Source organism: Mus caroli, chromosome 18, assembly GCF_900094665.2.
Source record: "Mus caroli chromosome 18, CAROLI_EIJ_v1.1, whole genome shotgun sequence".
Classification (NCBI taxonomy): domain Eukaryota; kingdom Metazoa; phylum Chordata; class Mammalia; order Rodentia; family Muridae; genus Mus; species Mus caroli.
In genome coordinates, this window is record NC_034587.1 from 63976219 (window position 1) to 63986275 (window position 10057).

Consider the following 10057-nt stretch of genomic DNA (forward strand, 5'->3'; position numbering starts at 1 on the left):
GCTATACAGAGAAACCCTGTCTCGAAAAACAAAACAAAACAAAACAAAACAAAAATCGAGGGGAACTGGAGGCATCTACCTTCCTAAGTATTCCCACTCATTAAATACCTCACCTTGGAACTATCTACTCTTTACATTTTTTTTTAAGATTTATTTATTTATTATATGTAAGTACACTGTAGCTGTCTTCAGACACACCAGAAGAGTGTCCAGATCTCGTTACGAATGGTTGTGAGCCACCATGTGGTTGCTGGGATTTGAACTCCGGACCTTCAGAAGAGCAGTCGGGTGCTCTTACCGACTGAGCCATCTCACCAGCCCTACTCTTTACATTTTTATCTATTTTATTTTCTGTGTGAGATTATAGGTGGAGGTCAGAGGACAACTTTCTGGAATTGGGTCTCTGCTTCTAGAACCAGGTGGGTCCGGGGGATTGAACTCATGTCCTCAGGCTTGGTGGCAAGAACCTTTACCTATTGAGTCCTCTTACAGGCGTCTATAGAATTATCTTTTTAAAATGTTGCTTAAACCTTTGTGTTTCTTCTTTTGAGAACTTTCTGTTCAGTTCCATGTCCCATTTTTTTTTAATTGACTCATTTGACAATTAAATTCAGTGAACTCATGTGTATGGTGGTTAATACAAAGTCCCCAAACTGGGAAATATGCAGAGTAACAGACTATGGAGTGCTTTAGCCCTAAATGGAACATCTGTATCACTCCCCACTCCCTATAAGGTCTGGGGATCATCTGAGATTGTAAGAGCTGGAGGTGGTGGAGGACTACCCTGAAGCGGTGCTTTCCAGATGTGCACATGAGCTCACTGCAGCTGCAACCACTAGCACAAGACCTAAAAAGATCAACTCAGTCATAACTCAGCTTGGGTGGAAGGGAGGCCTCACCCCTAGCTCCACATCTGGCTAAGAAGCTACTGGCAACTAATGGATGCTGGCAGAGCTGGAGTCACTTTTCTTTATTGGTACAGACCCTGACAGCCCATGCTCTACAAATAGCCCTACATCCATGTGCATGCAGTCAGCACCCAGTGAATTCAATGAATATTAAAAAAAAAAAAGTGCACAAGTAGTGATAGGAAAGTGGTGTGGGAAGATGGGATACAGGAGATGAAGGGAGGAGTGGAGAGCTGATTTGATCAAAACACATTAGATGCATGTGTGAAATTCTCCAACAATAATTTTTCTTAAAAATTAAAGGGGGCTGGCGAGATGGCTCAGTGGTTAAGAGCGCCGACTGTTCTTCCGAAGGTCCCGAGTTCAAATCCCAGCAACCACATGGTGGCTCACAACCATCCGTAACAAAATCTGATGCCCTCGTCTGAAGTGTACTTACATACAATAAATAAATAAATCTTTAAAAAAAAATTAAAGGAAAGAAAGCCGGGCGTGGTGGCACAAGCCTTTAATCCCAGCACTCGGGAGGCAGAGGCAGGTGGATTACTGAATTCAAGGCCAGCTTGGTCTACAAAGTGAGTTCCAGGACAGCCAGGGCTATAGAGAAACCCTGTCTTGAAAAACCAAAATTAATTAATTAATTAATTAATTAATGGAAAGAAACCAATCCCAAGAAGTAGAGTGGGCTAGTGTATCAGTAAAGCTTCAAGAGGAATGGAAATGATTATATATATAATCATATATATTATATATATCATATATAAATGTTTCAGCTGATCTGTAGTATATACTGGAATCCTGAAGAAGTTTGTTCATTCCCCTGAAGAAATGAATTCCCGGGATGAGTGAGGGCAAGCAGGCAAAGGGCGAAAGCTTCCTTCTTCCATGTTGTTTTTATAGACTGCCACTGGGTAATATGCTCCAGACTTAAAGTGGATCTCCCCACTTTAAAAGCTCTGGAGTAACGGTGGGTCTTCCCACCTCAAGAGATCTGGATTAAAGGTGGGTCTTCCTACTTCAAATGATTTAAGAAAAAAAAAAAAAACCCTCACAGAGACTTGTCTTTTCATTAATTCCAGATGAAATCAAGGTGACATCCAAGAGTAGCCATCACAACTAGTGAGCCAAGTGTGCGGTATGCTGATGCACATGTGTGTGTGGTGGCTTCAGAGGCTAGAAAAGGTTGTCAGGTCCTGTGGGGCAATGGGCTATGCACAGACACTCTAGTCTCCAGTTGAGCTGAGGTCTGAACCCCAGTAGAACCTGATGGGTGATAATTCCCACCTACATGGGACAGAGAGCATTCCCTCATGTCTCCTGGACCCCTGGCTCCTGTCAAAGTCACCGCCCCTACAATCCCCATGAGAGAAGCATGTGGCTAGTAGTCACGTACGCAATGTCCCAAGCTTCTGACCTTCAGGCTAGACTCCTCCCAGTTACCTAGCAACAGCAAGATAACAATCCCACTATAAGAGGGGCTGCTTGGCCCCACCGATCTCTTAAACTTTTACTTTCCCTACTCTCCCTCTTACTCTCTCCCTCTTTCTCTCTCTCGAAGCTTTCTTACTCTCTAGCCTTTCTTCTCTCTCTCCTTTTCCCCCCTTCTCTCCTCTTGGCCATAGTCTCTCTCTCTCTCTCTCTCTCTCTAAGCTTTCTTACTCTCTAGCCTTTCTTCTCTCTCTCCTTTCCCCCCTTCTCTCCTCTTGGCCATAGTCAGTCTCTCTCTCTCTCTCTCTCTCTCTCTCTCTCTCTCTCTCTCTCTCTCTCTCCCTCCCTTTTCTCTTTCCCTCTGCCTTTCTACATAAAAGTTCTAAAACCATAGTCTGTCTCTGTTTATCAAGGACCGCTGTGCTTGGGCTTTCTCCTAAAGAGCCATGCCTAAGCTCCCGTCAGAAGGCCTTCCTACACTCCAGCCACAGACTGGACTAAAGACTCTAGCCTGCGTGAGAACCTCTCTCCCTCTGCCCTCTTCCCATATCCCTGGGGACCCCTATTTTGTTCTCAGCTCCTCTGCCGTTTCCAGCGTGGGATGCCAGAGACTGAGAACGTGGTACAAGGGCTGCCCCTTGTCCACACCCCCCGACCCCCGCCATGTGGGGTCAATGGCTTCTCACAGCCAGATGCCCACCCAGGGCCAAGTGGAAAGCGAACGGCAGTCCTTCCACATCGGCCTGCCCAGAACACAGGAACTCTGGCTGGACACAGGCTCTCTCCCTCTCCCCTCTTCCCATACACCCTCAGCCCCGCAAGGTCCCCTGGAGCTGGAGTTACAGGTGGATGTGAGTGATTGACATGGGTGCTGGAAGTCAAACTCTAGTCCTCTTTGAGAGCACCATGCACCCTTAATGGCTCATCCCCCTCATGTGTCAATCTTGATGCAGACATTTCTCCAGTTTCTCTTCGTTTGCCACAGCCTGCCTACCCCAAAAGGACTTAGATTCATGCTTATAACATAAGCACCTTTTCTTCTCTTGGGCCCCAGATATCGGGCAATTAACAAAATACAGTTGTCGCGTTTAAGCAAACAATAACACCAGAGAAGACATTTTGCCCAGGATGACATTGGGCCACCTGAGAAAATACTGATGCTTTCACTCGGCAGTCAACTGAAGGTGACTGTGGGTAGCTCCACATTTGGGATGGGAATTTTGAGACAGGTGATAGACTACCTCTCAGCTTTGCTGACTTTGGGTCAGGAGTTCATGCCCACGGCACTCACTTCTATCCATTCACCTGCAGCTTTGTGGCCAGGTTCCTGGCGCTGGCTCAACCAAGCGGCACTCTTACAGCCTACGCTGCTGTTCTGGCTCCTTGTTAACTAAGCAGTGCCCTGTAGATGAGGGTCGCTGGCTGAAATATTAGCATTTGAAAGTTGTAAGCTACTTCTTTGTGAATCTATTCCTCTCCCATTCTCTAACCCCTTCCCTGTCCCATCAAACTGCGATCTTAAAAGTTTTAGACCACAACAAAGAAATGGAGATAATGTAGTGCACAGAAACTCAGGACTTGGACCATGGACTTCTGCCACGCATGCGCAATCGTAAAAGCTTGCCATGCGAAGGAATGGTTGGCATATGGGGATCAGGAGCTCAGTTGCAGCTGGTGGGGTCTAATGGTTACATCCACTCCGGGTTCCCATGTGATATGACCTACTACAGTCAATATATACCTGCACTGTGACATAAAAATTTCTCTGAGGTGTTTTTGTTTTTCAAGACAGGGTTTCTCTGTGTAGTCCTAGCTGTCCTGGAACTCACTCTGTAGAGCAGGCTGGCCTCGAACTCAGAAATCCACCTGCCTCTGCCTCCCGAGGGCTGGGATTAAAGGCGGTTGCCACCACTGCCCGGCTCTCCAGCACTCGGGAGGCAGAGGCAGGTGGATCTCTGTGAGTTTCAGGCCCGCCTGGTCTACAAAGCTAGTCCATGAAAGCCTGTCTCAAAAAAAAAAAAAAAAACAAAAACAAACAAACAAACAAAAAAAACACAACTCTCCAAGATGCACCTACAAATGCACACATCTGTGCATTAAAATTGATGTGCAAAAGTATTTGAAGCAGCAATGCATGTATTTGAAGCACTGCTTACCCACAGTAAGTAGAAGTAAGGAGTGTGGTGCTTACACGGTGGAGAACATTAATATAGCTATGAAAATAGTATCACTGAGTCTCACTAATTGAGTCTAAAAAGCTGAGGTTTTTATTTTTTTAATATCAGGTGTTTTTATAGTCAAGGTTCAAAAAGGAGAGAAATCACACCATGTATCCAGTACAGAGTGATATATGAGCAATCATTAAGTAGACATATATTAATAAACGCACTTTAGGGTTGGAGAGATGGCTCAGTCAGTTAAGAGCACTGACTGCTCTTCCAGAGGTCCTGAGTTCAAATGGACGTTGTACATCGTGGTGCGGAGCCTAGTGCGCACCACGATGTACAACGTCCACAAGCAGGGATCTGATGCCCTCTTCTTGTGTGTCTGAAAACAGCCACAATGTACTTATATACTTAAAATAAATGAATGAATGAATAAATAAATAATACAAACTTTAAAAATTAAAAAGATGTCCCTATCACAGTTGGGATTACTACAACGTCATGTAAGTGTGAAGACAAGACCACTGTTTTGTTATACTGAGGCAGGTTCTGATAGTATTGGGGGGAAAAAAATCACCAAGGAGACTCCAGCTTCTGAGGCAGGAAGAGGTGGCTCTGCAGGGCACAACAGAATGTGTTGGGTGACATGGGGAAGCTTGCCTCCCTCCTGCTTCTAGAACTGCTGTTCCCCACCACAGACACCTGGTGGCGCTGTGGAAGGGGAATGGGCTGGTGCTAGCGGAGAAAGAAGTGTGCGTGTAGCCGTAGCTTGAGCTGGCACTCCAAGGAAAAAATGTAGAGCTGGCATTACTGCGGGAGATAAAGGATACCCTGGCAGAGGGAGAAGGCAGGCTGTAGCAGGAGCCGGGTGTCAGTAATAGCGTATTGGCGGTGGGCAGAGGATGTGTGATCAGAGCCTTGATAGCAGAATGGCTGCTCTGCAATCTGACCCAGCTAGAACACAGGGCTCCTCAAGTAAACACCGGAGAAAGATGGCTTCCCTCCCACCTCCCGAGGCGGCATAGTAATGTCCGACTTCGCAGAAGGCCCCAGTGAACACAAATCTAGCTCTGCCAGGAGCCTTTCTCACAGAACCCTGGGGCTCTCTCAGACCTCCAAAGAAGCATACATACATAGCCTGGGGCTGGACACTGATGTTCTCCGGAAATAAGTTATCTGAGGGTCAGCATCCGAGCTGGAGTTAAGTAGCCTCCCTACTCCCCATCCTTAGAAAAGAGAACCTTTGGGGTTATTGCCTGGAGGAAAACCAGAGGATGACGCAGGTGCAAGTCACCTGATTCAGCCTCTGGTTTTCCTCCAGGCAATAACCTCTGGTGTCTCTAGGAAAACCCCTGGTTGGACACTGAAGAGGATCCTGGAGCGAGCGGAGCTGCAGGGTGCAGAATTTCTTGAGACCTTTGCCCTACTTGTAGTGACCTGGTTGGCAGCCTACGTGGCAGCCTGGCCATGTGGGGACCTGTCCGCTCAGTTCTCACACTTGAACTTGAACACGCACTCATCACTCACCAGACGGCCCTTTCTAGAACCCTTCGTGCTTGCGCCAGGCTATTTTTAAACTGCTCCTGAAAAGCCCCCAAACAAGCAGCAGGTCCCTGGCTGCCGCCCACCTCCCCACGGGCCCTGAGAGAAAGACAGAAAGACTCAGCTGGTGAAGGTTTTTGTAGCCAAGTCTGATGACCAGAGTTCAACCTCCAGGTCCTACGTAATAGGCAGAACTAACACCCAAAAGTTATTCTCGGACCTACCCTCTAACATGCATTTACGCGTTTGCCCGCGCGCGCGTGCACACACACACACAATGAATAAGGAAGTAAAATTTATTGTAGCATTTTTATTAATTCTTTGACAATTTTATGCCTATATAAAATTTATTCTATCGTACTCACCCCTTACTTAACTATATGGAAAATTAAATCAAAGACCTAAGACTACTAGACTGTCAGAAGGAAATAAAACACAATATGCATTACACTGGATTTATCAATGATTCTTATGCTAGTTACAGGAAACAAAAGAAACAAGAAATTGAACAATCTGGAAACCAGGAAGATGGCTGGGTACATGGAGGTGCTTGGAACGCAAGCCTGACAGCCAGAGCACAATCCTTGGGACCCTCGTAAAGGTGGACGGAAGAGTCCACAAAGCTGTCCTGTGACCTCCACACACACCCTCCCATTTCATAAGTACCATGCCATTTAGCACAGTGTTTGACAACTATTGGCGTCCACCTGATGTCCCTTTTAGGGAAATGTAAGGGGAAATATAAGTCAGACCTTTTGACCTTTTGTCAATGGTGATCCTGGTCATTGAGCCCAGGTCCTCACCTATGCTAAGCAGGTTGATGCTACTACTGAGTGACATCCCCAGGCCAGCCCCAAGGCTCTGGGATGCAGTGTTTGGTTACATGGGCAGCACTGTAGGACTTACCAAAGGCATGGTCCAGTAGCTGGCAGGCTCACCAGTGATAAGAGACTCACATCACATTACAGTCCTTTGGGTACAACCTTACCAGAGTAGTCAGGAATACTGTCACCAGCCTGCATTGTGCCAACTCTCTTTCTCAGTGCTGTGCCGTCTGGTGGCCTGAGCTGCCAGATGTCACGTCTGCCTCTGTGCAGGAAGTAGTTTGGTGAATGTGTCATGAAGCCACTGAGGGTGACAGGCACCCATGGCCTTACCGCCTGCCTGGGAGAAAAGTTGTTTCATGGCGGTTGGTGACATTAGAATGGTACTTGCAGATCACTGCAAAGATAGAGAAGGGGCAGAATCATGACTGCATCAATTTGTTTGGGCTCCTTTACAAAGGGTCAGATTTTGGAGGAGGAGGGCTTAGATTAAAAAAAAACTAGTCGCTGGGCGAGGTGGTGCATGCCTTTAATCCCAGCACTCCGGAGGCGGAGGCGGGTGGATTTCTGAGTTCGAGGCCAACCTGGTCTACAGAGTGAGTTCCAGGACAGCCAGAGCTATACAGAGAAACCCTATCTCAAAAAACCATTTAAAAAAAAAAAACAAAAAACAAAAAAAAAACTGGTCACCTCAAGTTCTGGAGGCCACCACACCTGGTTTTTGTGGTGCTGGAGGCTGAACCCTTGGTTTTGTGTGTTAGGTCAATAATGGCAACTAAGTTCCTCTTCCTCCCATGATCCTCTGCTCTCTCCCTCTTACACGTTCCCAGCCCAGCACACATTTTTTAACTTTGAATGAGGACTCAAGAATTTGCTCAGGTTTAAACCCATGCCCCTCTTTGTTCACACATGTCACATGGCAACAAATTACCCAGCCAGTTACTTAAGCTCAGGTCTTCCTCTGTACAATGTGTGTAACAGTAGCAATCTTCTGGGGTTACTGAGTTACTGTGTGTATTTTCCGAGGTCCTAGGCAAAGCACTGGAGCCTCTTGGCCTTACCCACTTTGTATTAATGCCTTTCCTCATAGTGCTTTCTGCAGTAGCTGATGCATTGGCCAGTCAGTGTTTCCTTTAGGTCCCCAGTCTCAGCATGGAGCTGTGCAGGCCTTGCTGACAGTGGGACATGCTGTGTGCTGGACAGGCTGCTCTGTTTATGACAGACTCATATCCACCCCATCCCCCTTCCCCACTCCCATCCCCATCTTCTGGAGGTACAGGTGGTGAGGGAGGGAAGTCCCATACTAAAACAGATTCTCACCAATGGTTCAGGTTCCAGAAGGTTTGGTTTATTGATTTATTTAAAGAAATATTCTGCCTTGCATATTTCTTCATCTACATTCTATGTGGCACATAATTTGATCCAAAACCATTTGGACAGCTTGATTAAAAACAGTATTTTGGGCTGGAGAGATGGCTCAGCAGTTAAGAGCACTGACTGCTCTTCCAGAGGCCCTGAGTTCAAATCCCAGCAACCACATAGTGGTTCCCATCCCTATTAATTCTCATCCTCAGACTCTAGCCTTTTCCTGGAGAGCAGAAATCTGAGGGTTTATCCACTATACTAGTTAGGGTTCTCTGGAGGAATGCACACATAGAGTGTGTGTGTGTATGTGTGTGTGTGTGTGTAGTAGTAGTAGTAGTAGTAGTAGTAGTAGTAGAGTTTGAGAATACTGAAGGACTCCATGGAGATTTTAATCAGCCCTTGGTTGGGACTACAGACCTGGCTAGAGCCAAGTGGGTGTCGAGGTGGGGGGTGGATGTTAAAGGCAAAAGTCAAATCTGTGCATTTCACAGATTCCAATTTCTGTGGATGTGAACCCCTGGGTCTTTTGCATTCCCGGAGTTCCTGGACTATTCTAACAGACCAGTTGAAGACCTCAAAGATAGTTACTTTAGTAAAACATGGAGTCATTTTAGCTGCAAAATATACATGATATTAAAGGGGATTTAGAGCCTAGCATGGTGGTGCAGACCTTTAATCCCAACACTTTCGAGGCAGAAGCAGGCAGATCTCTGTGAGATCCAGGTCAGCTTGGTCTACAAAGTGAGTTTTAGGATAGTCAGGGCTACACAGAGAAACCCTGTCTCGAAAAACAGAAAACAGCAGGGCATGGTGGCGCACGCCTTTAATCCCAGAACTCGGGAGGCAGAGGCAGGTGGATTTCTGAGTTCCAGGCCAGCCTGATCTACAGAGTGAGTTCCAGGTCAGCCAGGACTACACAGAGAAACCCTGTCTCGAAAAACAAAAAAAACAAAAACAAAAAAAAAGAAAAGAAAAACAGAAAACAAAACAAAAAGGCAGGGGTGGTATTCAAGTGGTTTACAGGCTGTGGTCCAGCTAATCCAACAATAACTGTCTGCCAACAGGAAGGCCAAGAAAACAGTAGTTGTTCAGTCCACAGAGCTGGATGTCTCAGCTAGTCTTAAGAAGTAGGCCCTAGGTGCTGGAGAGATGGCTCAGTGGTTAAGAGCACTGACTGCTCTTCCAGAGGTCCTAAGTTCAATTCCCAGCAACCACATGGTGGCTCACAAACATCTGTGATGAGATCTGATGCCCTCTTCTGGTGTGTGTCTGAAGGCAGCTACAGTGTATTCACATACATAAAATAAATAAGTAATTATGGAGGAGGAGGATGGGGAGGAGGGGGTGAGGGGGAGGAGAGGGAGGGGGAGGAGGAGGACGGCTCTAATACCAACAGAAGAATGCTTCACAACACAATGCTTTGCCAGCAAGAGTGAGGTCAAGCAGGCAGAAAACCAAAAGCTTTCTTCTTCTATGTCCTTTTATGTAGGCTACCACTTGAAGGCGTGCCTCCAATTTATGAAGGATCAAATCAAGAAACTTCCTCAGCTGGGCGTGGTCAGACACCTTTGATCCTAGCACTTGGGAAACAGACGCAGACAGATATCTGTTAGTTCAAGGCTAGACAGGTCTGCAAATTGAGTTCCAGGACAGCCAGGGGCTGTTTCAGAGGAAACCTTGCCTTGAAAAAAAAAAAAAAAAAAAAAAAAAAAAAAAAAAAAAAAAGAAAAAAAAAACAGAAAGGGAGAGAGAGAGTCCCTCACAGATGTACAGTTGCTTAGGTTTTAGTTGATTCCAAGATAAGCCATCATACCCATCTTGCAAA